The sequence below is a fragment of the Oncorhynchus mykiss genome, chromosome 17, assembly GCF_013265735.2.
Source record: "Oncorhynchus mykiss isolate Arlee chromosome 17, USDA_OmykA_1.1, whole genome shotgun sequence".
In the NCBI taxonomy this organism is placed as follows: domain Eukaryota; kingdom Metazoa; phylum Chordata; class Actinopteri; order Salmoniformes; family Salmonidae; genus Oncorhynchus; species Oncorhynchus mykiss.
The window spans coordinates 32,220,368-32,244,171 of NC_048581.1; the positions used below are offsets into that span (position 1 = coordinate 32,220,368).

General features: G+C 41.8%; 1 pseudogene; it reads right to left on the reverse strand.

The window, feature by feature from the left end:
* Positions 1–11,511: 11,511 nt before the first annotated feature.
* On the reverse strand, positions 11,512–14,273 carry LOC110493166 (annotated as a pseudogene).
* Between the last annotated feature and the right edge of the window lie 9,531 nt (positions 14,274–23,804).

Below are 23,804 nucleotides of genomic sequence, written 5' to 3' on the forward strand. Positions count from 1 at the left end.
GCCAGGCCCCAGCAACATTCCAGCCGTGCCAGGCCCCAGCACCAACCTGCCAGGCCCCAGCACTATTCCAGCCCTGCCAGACCCAGCACCAACCTGCCAGGCTTCAGCACTTTTCCAGCCCTGCCAGACCCAGCACCAACCTGCCAGGCCCCAGCACCATTCCAGCCCTGCCAGGCCCCAGCACCATTCCAGCCCTGCCTAGCACGAGTTCAGACACAGACCTGCCCAGTTCTTATGCTAGCACCAGCTCACCCTTTTGCCCAGCAATGCCATTGCTGACAGCAGACTACCAACTCCAGAAGACATTTGGCCATATCCAAAAGCTGGACCCCGAAAACCAGCTTGCAAAGGAAGAAAACGGCACAAAACAGCAATTCTAACTGACACACCAGTGAAGCCGGCACTAGAAATGGAAAAGAATAAGGCATAATCTAGCAAAAGGCTGTTTCCAAAGAAAGGGAAGCAAGGGGGGAGGCAAAATCTGGATCTGCACAGAACAAGAAGGCAGCTAAAAAAAAGAAAAATGGTAGAAGAGTCATCATCAGATGAAGAGGAGTGCTTCTGCCTCGTCTGTGTGGAGCCATTTTCAAACAGCCTTCCAAAGGAGACTTGGGTGAAGTGTGTGAGATGCAGCAAATGGGCCCATGATGTTTGCACCTCAGGCCAGGCAATTTATGTGTGCCAGAACTGTGACTCTGAGGATGAGTCTGATTAGTCAGATACGGATGTACGTCGTACTAAACATTTAAGCAAGATATCTGCAGCACTACATTCCATTCCGATTCCAACAATTACCGTGGATCTATGTGCACGCCAGAGAACGTTCCATTTCAAAGTTCAGTAAAGTGGTTGTGCCACTTACTTAATGTGTGCTCTGCCTGCATTATTGTTTTGATTGAAAGGCATGATTTGCAACTCCGTACTGACATAATATATGAAGATGTAATGATACAAAATATGTGCCTAAGACTTCCTTCTTTCATTAAGTATAACATTTATACCATTGTGACGTATTGTGCATGGTAAATGTTAGACAACGTGAAAAGTGTGACAACATACCTCGCTCTCCCCAAATTGTGCACATTGAGACATCAAGTGGTTTGTGATGGTGTGATGTGATGATGTGGCTCAGTTGGCAGAGCATGGCGCTTGGGTTTGATTCCTACAGGGAAAAAATGTGAACATTTATGCACTCACTACTGTAAATTGCTCTGGCTTAGCGTCTACTAAAATGGAACGGGAATTAATAGACCATTTCAGTTTTCACATATAAGTTGCATTTGCAAAGTATTTCAAGAAACCGAAAAACAAATATCAAGCATTTATTTTATATTCCACCAGAATTATCAGATTAACCGTTTTGTATAGATAATTATCAAGTTGCAAATGCTGGTAAACATCCAAATACAGTTAGCACAAAAAAAATCCCAAAAGTAGTGCACTAGGCCTTTACTTGTCCTGTATTAGCGGACCGATATGATGTATATAAGTGCGACATTGTTCTCAAAATGTTGACTTTATTCTCCAAATTACATTTCGAGTTTATTCTCGACATATTGCCATTTTTAAAGTACTCCCCAAGTACACCACCTGGTGGTACTCTTCCATACATCAGTTATCACACTTATGTTTTAAAAAAGCAGTGTCAAATATTGATTTTTGACTAACGTAGCTCTGCATTCATGGAAAATAACCTTGGCTTTGGCAATACATTTGCCATTCTATAACATTACTGGGATGGCCCCCTGATTATCGTGAGGTATGGCTATGAAGATGTTGTGTATGGATTGTCGAAGTGTTATACCCGACATGTGCATGAAAATCCTTATTTCTTATACATAGAGTACCATCTAGTGAACATTACAATACAGTCCTAATAACAGTGTTCTGTACATGTTTTTCTCTGAAGGAGTTTTGAAGAGCCGCAAACCGCCCAGGGGCACAGGCAGGGCTGCGGAAAGAATGGGACAGGAAGACCTTGAAAGGGCTGCCCGATTGACTGGACAAACTCGCGAGTGCAGCTGCGTGACTCCTTACAACACACAACTGCTGCCATTTCACCACTGTAATATTAAATTGTATGTTTACATAACAGGTCAACACTTTGCATGACTACAATGTACTTTATTCTTCATTTGGATCCCAATCAGGAAAAATACTCAATTTGGTGATATCTTTGTAAGTCGTTTTTTTCCTTCTTTTTCTGGGTGATATCAGTTCAATACTTTATCAGAATGTTTCCCTCACATAGTGCTTTTGTAATTTTGAGGATGATTACTGTCACGAACCGGCTCAATGCCTGTAACAAAAAAGGAGACAACGTGGAGATAAGGAATAACAAAAATATAATTATTAACTGAGGTGTCCTATTTACAATTAACAACGGTGTGTGTAATCAGTAGTGTAAGTGAGTGGTTGCGTGCATAGATGTGATAACAAGGAGTGTTGAAAGATACCAAAGCAAACAAACCGGCCACAACCAAAATCAAACAGTGTCTGCATGGAGAGAGTCCCCTCAATGAATGGGGAAGTGGTGTATTTATCCCGGGGACACACCCGGGCCGAGGTGTGTCTCATTTCGCTGATGACCCTCCCGGTTCTGCCCACCGACATCCTAATAAGGAAAACAAGCTCAAAGAGAACGAATTCGGCAGTGGGAAGGTCGTCACAATTAAAGAGACTAACTTATTGTTGATTATCTCCATAATAAAGCTATTTAACCTGATCTGTGTAATCGAACCGACTTGTTTTGAACTGTATTTACACTAGGGTAGTCCATCCGTCTTTCTGGATATCTACCCACCTGTAGGTCTGCTAATTTTAAGTGTAAACCGTCATGATCATAAATATTCAGGAAGAGAGAACAGTTTAGGAAATCACTCTAAAACTATTCCAAAAGTCCAATAATTATGGCTATATGCTAGATAAATCACAAGTATTGTTTCTCACACAAGTTTATTGTTGCCCATACAAACTTCCCTTACTTATACTGAAAAAAAATATAAACACAGGATGCAACAATTTCAAATATTTTACTCAGTAACAGTTCATATAAGGTAATCAGCCAATTGAAACAAACACATTAGGCCCTAATCTATGGATTTTCACATGACTGGGGAGCCAGGCCCAGACAATCAGAATGAGTTTTCCCCCACAAAAGGGCTTAATTCATTTCGAACGATCCCGCAAGTGAAGAAGCCGGATGTGGAGGTCCTGGGGTGAACATACTGCCAATTGCATGCTCCCTCAAAACTTCAGAAGTCTGTGGCATCATGTTGTGTGACAAAACTGAAAATGTTAAAGTGGCCTTTTATTGTCCACTGCACAAGGTGCACCTGTGTAATGATTATGCTGTTTAATCAGGTTCTTGATATGCCACACCTGTCAAGTGGATGGATTATCTTGGCAAAGGAGAAATGCTCACTAACAGGGGTGTAAACAAATTTGTGCACAACATTTTTGAAAAAGAATATTTTTGTGCGTATGGAAAATTCTGGGATTTTTTGTTTGAGCTCATGAAACATGGGACCAACACTTTACATGTTGCATTTATATTTTTGTTTAGGAAGGTATTCAGACCCCTTGACCTTTCCACATTTTGTTAGGTTACAGCCTTATTCTAAAAGGTATTAGATTGATTAAATCATCAATCTACACACAAAACCCCATAATGACAAAGCAAAAATAGGTCCTTAAAAATGTTTGCTAATTTATAAAAAATATATAAAAAAGAACTATCATATTTACATAAATATTCAGATCCTTTACTCAGTACTTTATTGAAGAACCTTTGGCAGCTATTACAGCCTTGAGTCTTCTTGTGTATGATGCCACAAGCTTGGCACACCTGTATTTGGGGAGTTTCTCCCATTCTTCACTGCAGATCCTATCAAGCTCTGTCAAGTAGGATGGGGAGCGTTGCTGCAAAGCTATTTTCAGGTCTCTCCACAGATGTTTGATCGGGTTCAAGTCTGGGTTCTGGCCGGGCCACTAATGGACATTCAGAGACTTGTCCCGAAGCCACTCATGCGTTGTCTTGGCTGTGTGCTTAGGGTCGATGTCCTGTTGGAAGGCGAACCTTCGCCCCAGTCTGAGGTCCGGAGTGCTCTGGAGCAGGTTTTCATCAAGGATCTCTCTGTACTTTGCTCCGTTCATCTTTTCCTCGATCCTGACTAGTCTCCCAGTCCCTGCCACTGAAAAATACCCCCACAGCATGATGCTGCTACCACCATGCTTCACCGTAGGGATGGTGCTAGGTTTCCTCCAGACGTGACGCTTTGCATTCAGATCTTTGCCTCGACAGACAATTGCTTCAACCTCATGGCTTGGTTTTTGCTCTGACATGCACTGTCAACTGTGGGACCTTATATTGACAGGTGTGTGCCTTTCCAAATCATGTCCAATCAATTTAATTTACCTCAGGTGGACTCCAATTAAGTTGTAGAAACATCTCAAGGATGATCAATGGAAACAGGATACACCTGAGTTCAATTTCTAGTCTCATAGCAAAGGGTCTGAATACTAATACTCTACCCTGTCCTTCCTGAATATAGAATATCCAGGGACATTAAAGGCAGAAATAGGAGAAGATTTCTTCAGCCATGTCTAAGAAAAAGAAAAAAAATCTAGATTAGTGTCATTAAATAAATATTCCACATGTTCACTTTTAGAAATAATGCTATGAATATTCAGACGACCTCTTAATATTCCTTTAGGATTGGAACGAGGGTCCCAGAGCTCTTTAGCCCGATTAACGGTTTGAAAAAGGTTCATGGTACAATGTTTTCTAATAGCTGGGTTAAGGGAACTGAGTTTCTGTCTCAAAGGTGGGTTTTGTTTGGGACAAGTTCAGTGCATTCAGAAAGTTTTCAGACCCCTTAACTTTTTCCACATTTTGTTACGTTACGGCCTTATTCTAAAATTGATTAAATAAAAACTATTTCTCATCAATCTACACACAATATCTGTCACGACTTCCGCGGCGTTCGGTGGTCGACGTCAGCCTTCTAGCCGATCCATTTGTAATTTTCCATTTGTTTTGTCTTTGTTTTCTACACACCTGGTTTCAATTTCCCCCATTACATGTTCATTATTTAACCCTCTGGTTTCCCCCATGTTTGTGTGCGTGTTTGTTTTATTGTAAGGCTGTATTCTGACAGCTGGTTTTGTTGTTAGGCCCGTTTATTTCGTGGTACCGGTATTTTTCCCGCACCATTAGTATTCTGTTTGTACTGGTGTTTTCTTTAACTAAATACCTACTAAATACCTTGTCCACACATCTCAGCTCTCCTGCGCCTGACACCTTTCACCGGTTACCCACAGCCTAGACAATACCCCAGAATGGCAAAGTGAAATCAATGTTTTTAGAAATGTTAGCACATATATTAAAATAGAAAACAGAAATACCTTACTTACATAAGTATTCAGACCCTTTGCTATGAGACTCGAAATTGAGCTCAGGTCCATTCTGTTTCCATTGCTCATCCTTGAGATGTTTCTACAACTTGATTGGAGTCGACCTGTGGTAAATTCAATTGATTGGACATGATTTGGAAAGGCACACACCTGTCTATATAAGATCCCACAGATGTCAGTGCATGTTAGAGCAAAAACCAAGCCATAAGGTTGAAGGAATTGTCCGTAGAGCTCCGAGACAGGATTGTGTTGAGGCACAGACATAGGGAAGATCCTTCATGTTCCACCATTCAGCAATGGTTTTGGTCTAGGGGAGTTTTCTCCACTTCTCCCAGAATTACATCCTCCAAATCAGCCTTCTTTTCTGCAGGTGTCCTAACTCCAGTCTGATGGGGAATTTGGTACCCTGGGCCACTTGGGTGCTTGTTGATTCCAGATCCTACCAATGGGACATTAAAAAGTGTAATATCTTATGTTTCACCGAGTCATGGCTGAACGACGACATTAACAACATACAGCTGGCGGGTTATACACTCTTATCAGCAGGATAGAACAGCAGCCTCTGGTAAGACACGGATGCTAAACTACAGGTCTGTTTTGCTAGCACAGACTGGAATATGTTCCGGGATTCTTCCGATGACATTGAGGAATACACCACATCAGTCACTGGCTTTATCAATAAGTGCATTGAGGACGTCGTACCCATAGTGACTGTATGTGCGTACCCAAACCAGAAGCCTTGGATTACAGGCAACATTCGCACTGAGCTAAAGGGTAGAGCTCCCGCTTTCAAGGAGCGGGACTCTAACCCGGAAGCTTACAAGAAATCCTGCTATGCCCTCCGACACATAGGCAGAAATCCCAGGGGGGACGGGGGACACACAACGTCCACCATCCTGGGAAAAATCTGATTTGACCCCCTAATATATATCACTGTAAACATAACTACAGTATGTAATGTCAATAATATTAAGAATACGCAATGAAACCAATTGTGCTGATTATAGACCCTTAATTGCACATTTTTAAGTTTCAAAAGATTGCGATCTCCCACCCTTTGCCTCACAAATGTTTGATCCACTGCCCCCCCCCCCCCTGCTATCGACAGTTTATTCCAAGATCAGCATGCAGCTGTAGTGCTTCGAAGTCCCTGTGATAAGGTTAGCGATAAACTGAACTCCAAACTGAACTACACTCTCTTCTACCATTGTCTTAAATATCTTTAATGGTCTCGTTGCAAAAGCTAAATTGTCGCTACGGGACTCTGAAGCACCTGTGTGCTGATCTTGGAGTAAACGGACGATAGCAAAGATTATAGCAAACACCACAGAAATGGAATTGGTGCTTGCAAGCTCAGCAAATTCAAATTTTCAGTACACCAAAATGCTAAGTAAGAACCCTAGTAGCCTAATATCTCAAATTCTAGTTGATAAAAATGTTCATAAGAAAGAAGTGAAATGCTAATGGAAATGTTTCATAATGATGTCATTAGGCAGAGCAGGCAACAGATGGCACACAGACAGCAGAGCTGGGTACAGATGGGCAGGGACAGACTGGCAGAGACAAGGAGTCTCAGGTAAGTTTGTTGAGTCTTTGTTTGGCAACATTATGAAAGGTTCTCTCTTTTTTGGACTTGTAAGATAGGGACATAATTGGACAATGCCATGGATACCCCTACTCTCAACTTAAACTGGTGACTGAACTAAGATTTTTTAAGGCAATGGTACTGCTGTTGTGATTAATTGTGTAGTTTTGGGTACCGGTAGTTAGGAGTACGGCAAACACCTTATTTATTTTCTAGGAGACAGACTGTGCGTCAGTGAGGGTGGTGAAAGAGGAAGAGCCGCGGAGAGAGACTTCAGAGGACAGTGTCACAGCCACGGCAGGACCAGGTGTCAACCTTTTAAAAATAAAAAAAATTATGTTTCACCTTTATTTAACCAGGTAGGCTAGTTGAGAACAAGTTCTCATTTGCAACTGCGACCTGGCCAAGATAAAGCGTAGCAATTCGACACATACAACAACAGAGTTACATATGGAATAAACAAATCATACAGTCAATAATACAGTAGAACAAAAGAAAACAAAAAGTCTATATACAGTGAGTGCAAATGAGGTAAGATAAGGAAATAAATAGGCCATGGTGGCAAAGTAATTACAATATAGCAATTAAACACTGGAATGGTAGATTGGCAGAAGATGAATGTGCAGGTAGAGATACTGGGGTGCAAAGGAGCAAAATAAATAAATAAATAAATACCAGTATGGGGATAAGGTAGGTAGATACAGTGCCTTGCGAAAGTATTCGGCCCCCTTGAACTTTGCGACCTTTTGCCACATTTCAGGCTTCAAACATAAAGATATAAAACTGTATTTTTTTGTGAAGAATCAACAACAAGTGGGACACAATCATGAAGTGGAACGATATTTATTGGATATTTCAAACTTTTTTAACAAATCAAAAACTGAAAAATTGGGCGTGCAAAATTATTCAGCCCCCTTAAATTAATACTTTGTAGCGCCACCTTTTGCTGCGATTACAGCTGTAAGTCGCTTGGGGTATGTCTCTATCAGTTTTGCACATCGAGAGACTGAAATGTTTTCCCATTCCTCCTTGCAAAACAGCTCGAGCTCAGTGAGGTTGGATGGAGAGCATTTGTGAACAGCAGTTTTCAGTTCTTTCCACAGATTCTCGATTGGATTCAGGTCTGGACTTTGACTTGGCCATTCTAACACCTGGATATGTTTATTATTGAACCATTCCATTGTAGATTTTGCTTTATGTTTTGGATCATTGTCTTGTTGGAAGATAAATCTCCGTCCCAGTCTCAGGTCTTTTGCAGACTCCATCAGGTTTTCTTCCAGAATGGTCCTGTATTTGGCTATATCCATCTTCCCATCAATTTTAACCATCTTCCCTGTCCCTGCTGAAGAAAAGCAGGCCCAAACCATGATGCTGCCACCACCATGTTTGACAGTGGAGATGGTGTGTTCAGGGAGCTGTGTTGCTTTTACGCCAAACATAAAGTTTTGCATTGTTGCCAAAAAAGTTCAATTTTGGTTTCATCTGACCAGAGCACCTTCTTCCACATGTTTGGTGTGTCTCCCAGGTGGCTTGTGGCAAACTTTAAACGACACTTTTTATGGATATCTTTAAGAAATGGCTTTCTTCTTGCCACTCTTCCATAAAGGCCAGATTTGTGCAATATACGACTGATTGTTGTCCTATGGACAGAGTCTCCCACCTCAGCTGTAGATCTCTGCAGTTCATCCAGAGTGATCATGGGCCTCTTGGCTGCATCTCTGATCAGTCTTCTCCTTGTATGAGCTGAAAGTTTAGAGGGACGGCCAGGTCTTGGTAGATTTGCAGTGGTCTGATACTCCTTCCATTTCAATATTATCGCTTGCACAGTGCTCCTTGGGATGTTTAAAGCTTGGGAAATATTTTTGTATCCAAATCCGGCTTTAAACTTCTTCACAACAGTATCTCGGACCTGTCTGGTGTGTTCCTTGTTCTTCATGATGCTCTCTGCGCTTTTAACGGACCTCTGAGACTATCACAGTGCAAGTGCATTTATACGGAGACTTGATTACACACAGGTGGATTGTATTTATCATCATTAGTCATTTAGGTCAACATTGGATCATTCAGAGATCCTCACTGAACTTCTGGAGAGAGTTTGCTGCACTGAAAGTAAAGGGGCTGAATAATTTTGCACGCCCAATCTTTCAGTTTTTGATTTGTTAAAAAAGTTTGAAATATCCAATAAATGTCGTTCCACTTCATGATTGTGTCCCACTTGTTGTTGATTCTTCACAAAAAAATACAGTTTTATATCTTTATGTTTGAGGCCTGAAATGTGGCAAAAGGTCGCAAAGTTCAAGGGGGCCGAATACTTTCGCAAGGCACTGTAGATGGGTTGTTTACAGATGGGCTATGTACAGGTGCAGTGATCTGTAAGCTGCTCTGACAGCTGGTGATTAAAGCTAGTGAGGGAGATGTGAGTCTCCAGCTTCAGAGATTTCGTTCCAGTCATGGGCAGCAGAGAACTGGAAGGAAAGACGACCAAAGGAGGAATTGGCTTTGGGGGTGACCAGTGAGATATATCTGATGGAGCGCGTGCTACGAGTGGGTGCTGCTATGGTGACCAGTGAGCTGAGATAAGGCGGGGCTTTACCTAGCAGAGACTTGTAGATTACATGTAGCCAGTGGGTTTGGCGACGAGTATGAAGCGAGGGCCAACCAACGAGAGCGTACAGGTCGCAATCAATCAATCAAATTTATTTTATATAGCCCTTCGTACATCAGCTGATATCTCAAAGTGCTGTACAGAAACCCAGCCTAAAACCCCAAACAGCAAGCAATGCAGGTGAAGAAGCACGGTGGCTAGGAAAAACTCCCTAGAAAGGCCAAAACCTAGGAAGAAACCTAGAGAGGAACCAGGCTATGTGGGGTGGCCAGTCCTCTTCTGGCTGTGCCGGGTGGAGATTATAACAAAACATGGTCAAGATGTTCAAATGTTCATAAATGACCAGCATGGTCGAATAATAATAAGGCAGAATAGTTGAAACTGGAGCAGCAGCACAGTCAGGTGGACTGGGGACAGCAAGGAGTCATCATGTCAGGTATTCCTGGGGCATGGTCCTAGGGCTCAGGTCCTCCGAGAGAGAGAAAGAAAGAGAGAATTAGAGAGAGCATATGTGGGATGGCCAGTCCTCTTCTGGCTGTGCCGGGTGGAGATTATAACAGAACATGGCCAAGATGTTCAAATGTTCATAAATGATCAGCATGGTTGAATAATAATAAGGCAGAACAGTTGAAACTGGAGCAGCAGCACAGCCAGGTGGACTGGGGACAGCAAGGAGTCATCATGTCAGGTAGTCCTGGGGCATGATCCTAGGGCTCAGGTCCTCCGAGAGAGAGAAAGAGAGAAGGAGAGAATTAGAGAACGCACACTTAGATTCACACAGGACACCGAATAGGACAGGAGAAGTACTCCAGATATAACAAACTGACCCTAGCCCCCCGACACATAAACTACTGCAGCATAAATACTGGAGGCTGAGACAGGAGGGGTCAGGAGACACTGGTGGGTAGTTTATGGGGCTTTGGTGACAAAACGGATGGCACTGTGATAGACTGCATCCAGTTTGTTGAGTAGAGTGTTGGAGGCTATTTTATAGATGACATCACCGAAGTCGAGGATTGGTAGGATGGTCAGTTTTACGAGGGTATGTTTGGCAGCATGAGTGAAGGATGCTTTGTTTTGTGATATAGGAAGCCGATTCTAGATTTAATTTTGGATTGGAGATGCTTAATGTGAGTCTGGAAGGAGAGTTTACAGTCTAACCAGACACCCAGGTATTTGTAGTTGTCCACAGCCGCAGGGCCAGATGGATTAACAGGATGTGTACTCAGAGCATGCTCTGACCAACTGGCAAGTGTCTTCACTGACATTTTCAACCTCTCCCTGTCTGAGTCTGTAATACCAACATGTTTCAAGCAGACCACCATAGTCCATGTGGCCAAGAACACTAAGGTAACCTGCCTAAATGACTACCGACCCGTATCAATCACATCTGTAGCCAAGAAATGTTTTGAAAGGCTCGTCATGGCTCACATCAATACCATTATCCCAGAAACCCTATACCCACCCCAATTTGCATACCACAGCAACAGAGCCACAGATGATGCAATCTCTATTGCACTCCACACTGCCCTTTCACACCTGGAAAAAAGGAATACCTATGTGAGAATGCTATTCATTGACTACAGCTCAGCGTTCAACACCATAGTGCCCTCAAAGTTCATCACTAAGCTAAGGAACCTGGAACTAAACACTTACCTCTTCAAGTGGATCCTTGGACTTCCTGACAGGCTGCCCCCAGGTGGTAAGGTTAGGTAACAACACATCCGCCATGCTGATCCTCAACACGGAGGCCCCTCAGTGGTGTGTGCTCAGGCCCCTCCTGTACTCCCTGTTCACTCATGACTGCACAGCCAGGCATGACTCCAACACCATCATTAAGTTTGCTGATGACACAACAGTGCCTGATCACTGACAACGATGAGACAGCCTATAGGGAGGAGGTCAGAGAGCACGCCCCCATTCTCATCGACGGGGCTCTAGTGGAGCAGGTTGAGAGCTTCAAGTCTCTTGGCGTCCACATCACCAACAAACTAACAAACTATCCACTGGACACAGGAAGCTATTTTAACTTACACAGGGACACTGAGGTGTTGCACTCAAGAAGCCAAAACCCTGCATAGAGGGGCTCAGTAAACGTGGTGTGGAATGTGTGGAGGTGGGTCAGTGTGTCAGAGGTGACACTGTAGAAGGACAGAGTGCCGGCCGGGCCAGTCCAGACACACTCCTACTTTGTGGGAGCCGGAGGAGGGGAAAGGTATGTCAGTGGCACTCTTATTGTGGGAGGCAGAGTAACTTTTACCAGAGCAGTGCAGACTCCAGGACCTGTCATTGGATCCAAGCACACCGTCATCATCCCCCTTGTTCCTGTTGATTCCTTTATATGTCATTCCCATGTAAGACCTAAAAGACCACTCTGCTTCCCAGTAACAGCGTCCAGACAGAGCCTCTCTACACAGCACCATTTCCCTTTGTTCAAATCTCTCTGGGTGATCAGGATACGGCTGCTCCTCCAACCATGTCACCTTTCTGTTCTCCTGGGACAGTGTGAGGAGTCTGTGTGCTGTGTTTAGGTCCAGTGGGAGCTCACAAGCATCCGGTGGGGATCGGGACACTATACGGATTTTACAAATCATCAAGAGGTCTATGTTTTTAACTTCACTGTGCACCCTCTTACCTGCCGAGTGAAACTTCAGGGTGTGTCTCATTATTAGCATATGAACAGAAGAAGCATAGGGGAGAATCATACAAAACATTCCCAGATGTATACGGCATCAATGTTAATTGAAACTGTCCCTAATTTACATGCAGCACTGTCTAACATGCCACAAACACTGTATTCTGGAATACAGTTGTAATTCACAGCTTAGTGGTGAATTGGGGGAGTTCGCTGCAATGAGCTCACATTTTAGTGTTGAGGCTCTTGCCGTATGAGAAGTCCTTCGATGTAACATATGACGACAAACCAAAAATAACCAATGAAAATAGCCTCATCAATAAATGATGTAACGAAAGGTATGGGCTATGTGCTGCATGTAGTTTGATAGTTATAGTTATATCATGAACAAAACAAGAAAGATAGCCATGGCTCTTCAGCAATGTGTGTTAGGCTACACTACCGGTCAAAATGCCAAGAGTGTTACGATCGTCGATGGAAGGATCGGACCAAGGTGCAGCGTGGTAGGCGGACATTTGCATTTATTAAATTAACACAGAAAAAACAACAAATACGAAACGTACCGTCTAGTAGGGCTAAACAGCACAGTACCAAAAAACAAGATCCCACAAACTACAGGTGGAAAAAGGCTGCCTAAGTATGATCCCCAATCAGAGACAACAATAGACAGCTGCCTCTGAATGGGAACCATACCCTGCCAATAAAGAAATAGAAAACGTAGATTGCCCACCCTAGTCACACCCTGACCTAACCAAATAGAGAATAAAAAGGATCTCTACGGTCAGGGCGTGACAAAGAGTGTGCAAAGCTGTCATCAAGGCAAAGGATGGCTATTTGAAGAATCTCAAATATAAAATATATTTAGATTTGTTTAACACTTTTTTGGTTACTACATGATTCCATATGTGTTATTTCATAGTTTTGATGTCTCCACTATTATTCTACAATGTAGAAAATAGTAAAAACAAAGAAAAACCCTTCAAACTTTTGACCGGTAGTGTACTTTGTAGTTACTGTGCTAGACTGTAAATATAATGTACTGCTTATAACTCATTGAGCTCTGAATTCTGCTTCCATAGAATGAGAGCCAACATTTGAGTCAACATGAAATACACACGTATTCTTCATTGCAGTCAACACTCACATTTTTTAGGTCCAGGTTTGATCCTGCACTCTCCGCCATTTTCCATACTGTAGAGATAGAATTGTTTTGAGTGACGCACATATGCACACGCCTACATAACGCATAACTCAGAACAAAGGTATAATTTATTAATATGGATTCATACAAACCCTCTACATACTTGAGTTTCTCCAGTCTCAAGTGTGGATCCTCCAGTCCAGCAGAAAGCAGTCTCACTCCTGTGTCTCCTAGGTGATTGTAGCTCAGATCCAGCTCTCTCAGGTGTGAGGGGTTTGACCTCAGAGCTGTGTCGAGAGAAACACAGCCCTCATCTGTGATCAGGCAGCCTGACAGCCTGTAGAGAGTTGATCAAGACTTCACACACTGCTACCATTTAGTAATACAGAAAATCGCAGAAGCATATGTTGTTTTTTCACACAATATTCAACAAATACAGGAATACTGACCTTAGTGTTTCCAGTTTACAGTGTGGATTCTCCAGTCCAGCAGAGAGTAGCTTTATTCCTGAATCCTGCACGTCATTGTCACTCGGGTCCAGCTCTCTCAGGTAAGAGGAGTTGAGAGCTGAGGCCAACACTTCACAGCATCCTTCTGAGAGGTTACAATGGTTCAGCCTAAATTATGTGTAAAAAAGAAAACCATAACAGTTTACAACAAAAACAGTAACAAGACTGTTTAGTAGTACAGACTGGGAATTGTTCGGGGATTCATCCGATAGCATTGAGGAGTTTATCACGTCAGTCACGGGCTTCATCAATAAGTGCATAGACGACGTCGTCCCCACAGCGACTATACGAACGTATCCAAACCAAAAACCATGTATTACAGGCAATATCTGTTCTGGGCTAAAGGCTAGAGCTACCGCTTACAAGGAATCCGACACGGACATGGACACATACAAGAAAGCCCGCTACGATGAGACATCAAACATGCAAAAGGACAATACAGGCTCCAACACTTCGGATGTGTCAGGGCTTGCAGACGATAACGGATTACAAACCCAGCCGTGAGATGAGCTAAACGAGCTAAATGAGTTTTATTCTCGCTTCAAGGAAAATAACACCCGAGTCTTGCACGAAAGCCTGTTGTTCCGGATGACCGTGTGATCTCTCTCCATGGCCAATGAGAGTAAACAACAGGTAAACACTCGCAAGGCGGGCCAGATGGAATACCAGGGTGCATTCTCAGAGAATGCACAGACCAGCTGGTAAGTGTCTTCACAGACATGTTCATTCTATCCTTGTCCCAGTCTGTAATTCCAACATGTTTCAAGCTGACAACCATTGTCCCTGTTTCCAATAACTCCAAGGTAACCTTCCTAAATGACTATAAGGCTGGTCATGACACACATCAACACCATCATCCCAGACACCTACTCCAATTCGCATACCGCCCCAACAGATCAACAGATGACGCAATCTCAATTGCACTTCACACTGCCCTCTCCCACCTGGACAAGAGGGGAAATAACTATGTGAGAATGCTGTTCATAGACTACAGCGTTCAACACCATTGTCCCCTCCCTGGGACTGAACACCTCCCTTTGCAACAGGATACTGGACTTTCTGACGGGCCGTCCCCAGGTGATGAGGGTAGGCAACAACACCTCCACCTCGTTGACCCTCAACACTGGGGCCCCTCAGGGGTGCGTGCTTAGTCATCTCCTGTACTCCCTGTTTACCCATGACTGCGTGGCCATCCACGACACCAACACAATCATCAAGTTTGCTGACGAAACAACGGTGGTAAGCCTTATCACCAATGGCAATAAGACAGGCTACAGGGAGGAGGTCAGAGACTTGGCAGTATGGTGCCAAGACATAAACCTCTCCCTCAACGTCAGTAAGACAAAGGAGCCGATGGTGGCTACAGGAGAAAAAGGGGAGAGCACGCCCCCATCCACATTGACAGGGCTGTAGTGGAGCGGGTTGAAAGCTTCAAGTTCCTTGCCATCCACACTACTAAGGAATCAACATGGTCCACAAACCCCCACACAGTCATGAAGAAGGCAATACAGCACCTCTTCCATTTCAGGAGGCTAAAAAGATTTGGCATGGGCCCTCAGATCCTCAAAAAATTCTACAACTGCACCATCGAGAGCATCTTGACTAGCTGCATCACCGCTTGGTATGAAAAATGCACCACCCTTGACCACAAAGCGCTACAGAGGGTGGTGCAGATGGCCCAGTACATCACTGAGGCCATGCTCCCTGCCATCCAGGACCTCTATATCAAGTGGTGTCAGAAGGCCCAAAAATGACTTCAGCCACCCAAGCTATAGACAGTTCACTCTGGTACCTTCCGGCAAACAGTACCGGACCAACAGGCTTCGAGACAGCTTCTAAGACCCCAAGCCATAAGACTTCTAAATATCCGTAAGACTGCTAAATAGCCAGGAGACTGCAAAATTGTTAATTAAATGGTTACCCAGACTCTCTGCATTGACCCTATCTTGCACTGAATCTATGCACATTCACACGACTATGTATGCACACTATATACACTCACACACACTACACTGCCACTCAAACAAAACCCACACATAACATACGCACACACACATGCATACCGACACAAAACACATTCTCACACACACACTTTCACACACATGCATACCGACACAACGCACACACACACTTTCACACACATGCATACCGACACAACACACACACACACTTTCACACATCATATACTGCTGCTACTCAGTTCTTTATTTTTACTTTCATTATCTGTCCTGATGCCTAGTCACTTTACCCTGTCTTTATGTACATATCTACCTCAAATACTGCGTACCGCTGCACATTGATCTGGTACTGGAACTCCCTGTATATAGCTCCACATTGATCTGGTACTGGAACTCCCTGTATATAGCTCCACATTGATCTGGTACTGGTACTCCCTGTATATAGCTCCACATTGATCTGATGCTGGTACTCCCTGTATATACCTCCACATTGATCTGGTACTGACACTCCCTGTATATACAGTGCCTTGCGAAAGTATTCGGCCCCCTTGAACTTTGCGACCTTTTGCCACATTTCAGGCTTCAAACATAAAGATATAAAACTGTATTTTTTTGTGAAGAATCAACAACAAGTGGGACACAATCATGAAGTGGAACGACATTTATTGGATATTTCAAACTTTAACAAATCAAAAACTGAATTTTTGGCCGTGCAAAATTATTCAGCCCCCTTAAGTTAATACTTTGTAGCGCCACCTTTTGCTGCGATTACAGCTGTAAGTCGCTTGGGGTATGTCTCTATCAGTTTTGCACATCGAGAGACTGAATTTTTTTCCCATTCCTCCTTGCAAAACAGCTCGAGGTCAGTGAGGTTGGATGGAGAGCATTTGTGAACAGCAGTTTTCAGTTCTTTCCACAGATTCTCGATTGGATTCAGGTCTGGACTTTGACTCTTCCATAAAGGCCAGATTTGTGCAATATACGACTGATTGTTGTCCTATGGACAGAGTCTCCCACCTCGGCTGTAGATCTCTGCAGTTCATCCAGAGTGATCATGGGCCTCTTGGCTGCATCTCTGATCAGTCTTCTCCTTGTATGAGCTGAAAGTTTAGAGGGACAGCCAAGTCTGATACTCCTTCCATTTCAATATTATCGCTTGCACAGTGCTCCTTGGGATGTTTAAAGCTTGGGAAATCTTTTTGTATCCAAATCCGGCTTTAAACTTCTTCACAACAGTATCTCGGACCTGCCTGGTGTGTTCCTTGTTCTTCATGATGCTCTCTGCGCTTTTAACGGACCTCTGAGACTATCACAGTGCAGGTGCATTTATACGGAGACTTGATTACACACAGGTGGATTGTATTTATCATCATTAGTAATTTAGGTCAACATTGGATCATTCAGAGATCCTCACTGAACTTCTGGAGAGAGTTTGCTGCACTGAAAGTAAAGGGGCTGAATAATTTTGCACGCCCAATTTTTCAGTTTTTGATTTGTTAAAAAAGTTTGAAATATCCAATAAATGTCGTTCCACTTCATGATTGTGTCCCACTTGTTGTTGATTCTTCACAAAAAAATACAGTTTTATATCTTTATGTTTGAAGCCTGAAATGTGGCAAAAGGTCGCAAAGTTCAAGGGGGCCGAATACTTTCGCAAGGCACTGTAGCTGCACATTGATCTGGTATTGGTACTTCCTGTATATACCTCCACATTGATCTGGTACTGGTACTCCCTGTATATAGCTGCACATTGATCTGGTATTGGTACTTCCTGTATATAGCTTTATTCTTGTGTATTTTATTCCTCTAGTTACTATTTTTTAAATGTTTAAATTTTTACTCTGAATTGTTTGGAAGGACTCGTGAGCTATTATTTCACAGTAAACCTGTTGTATTCGGCGAATGTGACAAATAAAATGTTTGTTTGATTTAAATTAATAAAGTAAATTGAGAATAGTAGTGAATAAAACATTTTTTGTAAAAAAATATATATTTCTGTCGGCTGATTAGTACTCTGACTTGCCTAGTTAAATAAAGGATAAATATATATCTTTTAAAATAAATAAATAGTCAATATACAGTCCCTTCGCACAGTGCTGTAGGCACTCTCGGGTGTGGGAGATAAGATAACTTTAATATCGATAAAACATTTATTAAAAAACAATGTTTTATTGTCACATACACCAGATAGATCCAGTGAAATGTGTTGTTTTACAGGGTCAGCCACAGTAGTATGGCGCCCTTGAAGCAAATTAGGTTTAAGTTCCTTGCTCAAGGTCACATGGACATATTTTTCACCTTGTCGGCTCAGGTATTGAACCAGCAACCTTTCGGATACTGACCCAAAATGGACATTTGTATTTGGTTTTGAAAGAAGAGGAGACAATCTGAACTTTTCTTTAACTTCTTTAATAACCTGTAGATTTAGGAGGAGGACTATTCAACTATATTCTTACAAGGTCAGATATAAAAAAAATAATTAAAAAAATATTATTTGCAGGGGGGTCGTACATTTTCCACATGCAATTATTCTTTGTTAGTATTGTATATAAAGCAACACACACACACCAATAAAGCAATTTTCTTTAAATGAAATGTTGCTAAAAGTAATTAGGAAAGAAGTGGAGGGCACAGTGTGAGTTGAGGTGCAACCCAAAATTTGTATCATCATGGTGTGTGTGTGTGTGGTCCATCCAACCTTGATCCTCTTGGCTGTGTGTGTGTGTGTGTGTTTGCGTGAAAGATAAATTCCTCTTCATTAGCTTATTAGTATAATTTTGTTACGTTACAGCCTTATTCTAAAATTGATTAAATAAAACATTTTCCTCATCAATCACAATACCCCAAAGTGAAAACAGGTTTATAGACATTTTTTCTCATTTATAAAAAAACTGAAATACCTTATTTACATTATTCAGACACTTTGTTATGAGACTCAAAATTGAGCTCAGGTTCATCCTGTTTCCATTGATCATCCTTGAGATGTTTCTACAACATGATTGGAGTCCACCTGTGGTAAATTCAATTGATTGGACATGATTTGGAAAGGCACACACCTGTCTATATAAGGTCCCACAGTTGACGTTGCATGTCAGAGAAAACACCAAGCCATGAGGTCGAAGGAATTGTCCGTAGAGCTCCAAGACAGGATTGTGTTGAGGCACAGAGGATTGTGTTGAGGCAAACTGAGACATCGGGGGAGAAGGGCCTTGGACATGGAAATGACCAAGAACCTGATGGTCACTGACCAAGCTCCAGAGCTTCTCTGTGGAGATGGGGGAACCTTCCAAAAGGAAAACCATCTCTGCAGCACTCCACCAATCAGGCTTTTATGGTAGAGCGGCCAGACGGAAGCCACTGCTCAGTAAAAGGCACATGACAACCTGCTTGGAGTTTGCCAAAGAGCACCTAAAGACTCTCAGACCATGAGAAACAAGGTTCTTTGGTCTGATGAAACCAAGATTGAACTATTTGGCCTGAATGCCAAGCGTCACCTCTGGCGGAAACCTGGCACCATCTCTATGGTGAAGCGTGGTGGCGGCATCATGCTGTGGGGATGTTTTTCAGTGGCAGGTACTGTGAGACTAGTCAGGATCGAGGGAAAGATTAATGGAGGAATGTAGAGAGAGATTCTTGATTAAAAACCTGCTCCAGAGTGCTCAGGACCTCAGACTGGGTTGAAGGTTCACCTTCCAACAGGACAGTGACCCTAAGCACACAGCCAAGACAAAGCAGGAGTGGCTTTGGGCCAAGTCCCTGAATGTCCTTGAGTGGCCCGGACATCTCTGGAGAGACTTGAAAATAGCTGTGCAGTGATGCTCTCCATCCGAACTGACAGTTTGAGAGAATCTACAGAGAATAATGGGAGAAACTCTCCAAATACAGGCTGTAATCTCTGCCAAAGGTGCTACAACAAAGTAAAGGGTCTGAATACTTACGTAAATGTGATATTTCCATTTTTTATATTTAATAAATTAGCAACAATTTCTAAACCTGTTTTTGCTTTGTCATTATGAGGTATTGTGTGTAGATTGAGGGGGAAAAAACAATTTAATCGATTTTAAAATAAGATGTGGAAAAAGTCAAGGGGTGTGAACATTCCGAATGCAGTGTACAGTTGAAGTCGGAGGTTTACATACATCTTCGCCAAATACATTGGTATTTGGTAGCATTGCCTTTAAATTGTTTAACTTGGGTCAAACGTTTTGGATAGCTTCCCACAATAAGTTGGGTGAATTTTGGCCCATCCCTCCCGACAGAGCTGGTGTAACTGAGTCAGGTTTGTAGGCCTCCTTGCTCGCATACGCTTTTTCAGTTCTGCCCACACATTTTACATAGGATTGAGGTCAGGGCTTTGTGATGGCCACTCCAATACCTTGACTTTGTTGTCCTTAAGCCATTTTGCCACAACTTTGGAAGTATGCTTGGGGTCAATGTCCATTTGGAAGACCCATTTGCGAGCTTTAACTTCCTGACTGATGTCTTGAGATGTTGCTTCAATATATCCACATAATTTTCCTTCTTCATGATGCTACTTATTTTGTGAAGTGCACCAGTCCTCCTGCAGCAAAGCACCCCCACATGTTGCTGCCACCCCCGTACTTCACGGTTGGGATGGTGTTCTTCGGCTTGCAAGCCTCCCCCTTTTTCCTCCAAACATAACAATGGTCATTATGGCCAACCAGCTCTATTTTTTTTTCATCAGACCAGAGGACATTTCTCCAAAAAATACAATCTTTGTGCCGTAGCAAACCATAGTCTGGCTTTTCTATAGCTGATTAGAAGCAGTGGCGTCTTCCTTGTTGAGCGGCCTTTCAGGTTATGTCAATATAGGACTTGTTTTACTGTGGATATAGATACTTTTGTACCCAGCATCTTCACAAGGACCTTTGCTGTTCTGGGATTGATTTGCACTTTTCACACCAAAGTACCTTCATCTCCATGAGACAGAACTCGTCTTCTTCCTGAGCAGTATGACGGCTGTGTGGTCCCATGGTGTTTATACTTGCGTACTATTGTTTGTACAGATGAACATGGTACGTTCAGGTGTCTGGAAATTGCTCCCAATGATGAACCAGACTTGTGGTCTACAATTTTTCTTCTGAGGTCTTGGCTGATTTATTTTGAGTTTCCCATGATGTCAAGCAATGAGGCACTGAGTTTGAAGGTAGGCCTTGAAATACATCCACAGATACACCTCCAATTGACTAAAATTACGTCAATTAGCCTATCAGAAGCTTCTAAAGCCATGACATAATTTTCTGGAATTTTCCAAGCTGTTTAACAGCAGTCAACTTAGTGTATGTAATCTTCTGACCCACTGAAATTGTGATAAGTGAAATAATCTGTCTGTAAACAATTTTTGGAAAAATGACTTGTGTCCTGCACAAAGTAGATGTCCTAACGGACTTGCCAAAACTATAGTTTGTTAACAAGACATTTGTGGAGTGGTTGAAAAACGAGTTTTAATGACTCCAACCTAAGTGTATGTAAACTTCTGACTTCAACTGTATATATAAATCAACCTTTAACAGTTTACAGGGTAAAGACATACATAAAACATACATATAGCATTACACACATTGAACAATGCACATTATATACAGGTTAGTTAGTTCAACAGACTCTTGTCCATACAAGTAACAATAGGCCTATGCAAAGAAAGCTCCACCTCTTGCATACTTTTGTTACATGTATAGTATCTTAAGAAAGTATTCATACCTGTTGACTTATTCCAATTTTTTTCTCACCTATCTACACACAATACCCCATAATAACGAAGTTAAAATATGTTTTTAGATAATGTTGCACATTTATTGAAAATGAAAAACAGAAATATCTAATTGACATAAGTATTAAATTAAACACCCCTGAATCAATACATGTTAGAATCCCGTTTGGCAGCGATTACAGATTTAAGTCTTTCTGGTTAAGTCTCTTAAGAGCTTTGCACATCTGGATTGTAAAATATTTGCACATTAGTCTTTTCAAAATTCTACAAGCTCTGTCAAGATGGTTGTTGATCATTGCTAGACAGCCATTTTCATGTCAAGCCGATTTAAGTCAAAACTGTAAATAGGCCACTCAGGAACATTCAATGTTGTCTTGGTAAGGAACTCTAGTTTATTACATGTTTTAGGTTATTGTCTTGCTGAAAGTTAATTTGTCTTCCAGTGTCTGTTGGAAATCAGACTCAACCAGGTGTTCCTCAAGGACTTTCCCTGTGCTTAGCTCTATTCTGTTTCCTTTTATTGTAAAAAAACAACTCCCTAGTATTTGCCGATAGGCCAGTGACACAAAATCTCAATTCAATCAGTTTTAAATTCAAGCTGTAACACAACAAAATGTGGAAAAAGTCAAAGGGTGTGAATACTTTTATATTTTATCATATCATCATATTTGAATATGTTTTATTATACTTTTATTGTGTAGCCTACTACTTGACATTGAAACGTTGAAACTTTTTTTTCTTCTCAGACATAAATAAAAAATTCCAAGTGAACGCCAAAGGTCATAGATAGCTATCTAGGGGGGGAAACATTACTACATTATTAAAATATTACTCTCTTGCTAGATTTATGACTAAAGCCATAGCGAAAAAGAGCAAAACGGCTGTCAGCTCAACTTGTTTTAACCTAAAGTACGTACACTTACATGTCCCAGGTGAAATGGAGTGTCTGATCCAAGCCATTTATTTACACCCACTATACTCAAATCACAGTATTCACTTCACTATGAGTTTTATCGTGATCAAATATAGGACCCTTACCTTTTTTATTCCCATTGACAGACAGAACATGCCACATCACTGAAGTTTTGACCAAAGACAACGTGTACATTGTGTAACAGGCATCGGTGTATCATTCTAGTTGGGCTACTGATTAACCTCACCCGGAGGAAGTCTGTGACCATATTGACAAAGCATCTCAGAGTAGGAGTGCTGATATTATATCAGTTTTGCTTTTCAGATCATAATGAATAATATTATATGGGTAGGGAGGACCTGATCCTAGCTCAGCACTCCTACTCTGAGACGCTTTATGATTAAGCTGCGGGTGCACAATGGTAATGATCAACTTTAGCGCAAGCAAATGCAGTCAAAGTCAAGTAAAACTGATTGCACCAGCTACACCAGGCCACTTAATTCATAGGTAGTATCACTTTTGTAAGTTAGGTTGCAAACTATACAAATTGCAACATTGCTACAAATTCCTATGCAGTGATTACAATATAGTGGCTATATACAGGAAAGCCAAAGTTCCAAAAGCTGGGCCTAAAAGATGTGTATAGAAGATTAAAAATATATTTTGCTGTGAATCTTATGTGGGTGTTTTGTTGGTCTGATAGATGCTGCACTTGATGAATTTATGAAATTGCTTCTTCCAATTATTGATAAACATGCACCTGTTACAAAACTGTTAGAACTGTTAAGGCGTCATAGAATGATGAGGAATTGAAAAACTGTATGGTTGAAAGAGATGGGGCAAAAGGAGTGGCTAATAAGTCTGGCTGAACATCTGACTGGCTAACTTACTGCAAATTGAGAAATTATGTGACTAAACTCAACTAAAAGAAGAAGAAACTGTATTATGAGGCCAAGATAAATGACATTTTCTACATTGTAGAATAATAGTGAATACATCAAAGCTATGAAATAACACATATGGAATCATGTAGTAACCAAAAATGGGTTAAAAAAATCTAAATATCTTTTATACAGTGGGGCAAAAAAGTATTTAGTTAGCCACCAATTGTGCAAGTTCTCCCACTTAAAAAGATGAGAGAGGCCTGTAATTTTCATCATAGGTACACTTCAACTATGACAGACAAAATATTAGGTTATTCATTTTTCATCCACATGTCCATAGATCTATGTTAATTCCCTTTATTCAACATAGGACATGGTGAAACTTTAGTTTTTCTTCTTAAAAACCCTTAGTGGGCTTCCTGTTAGTA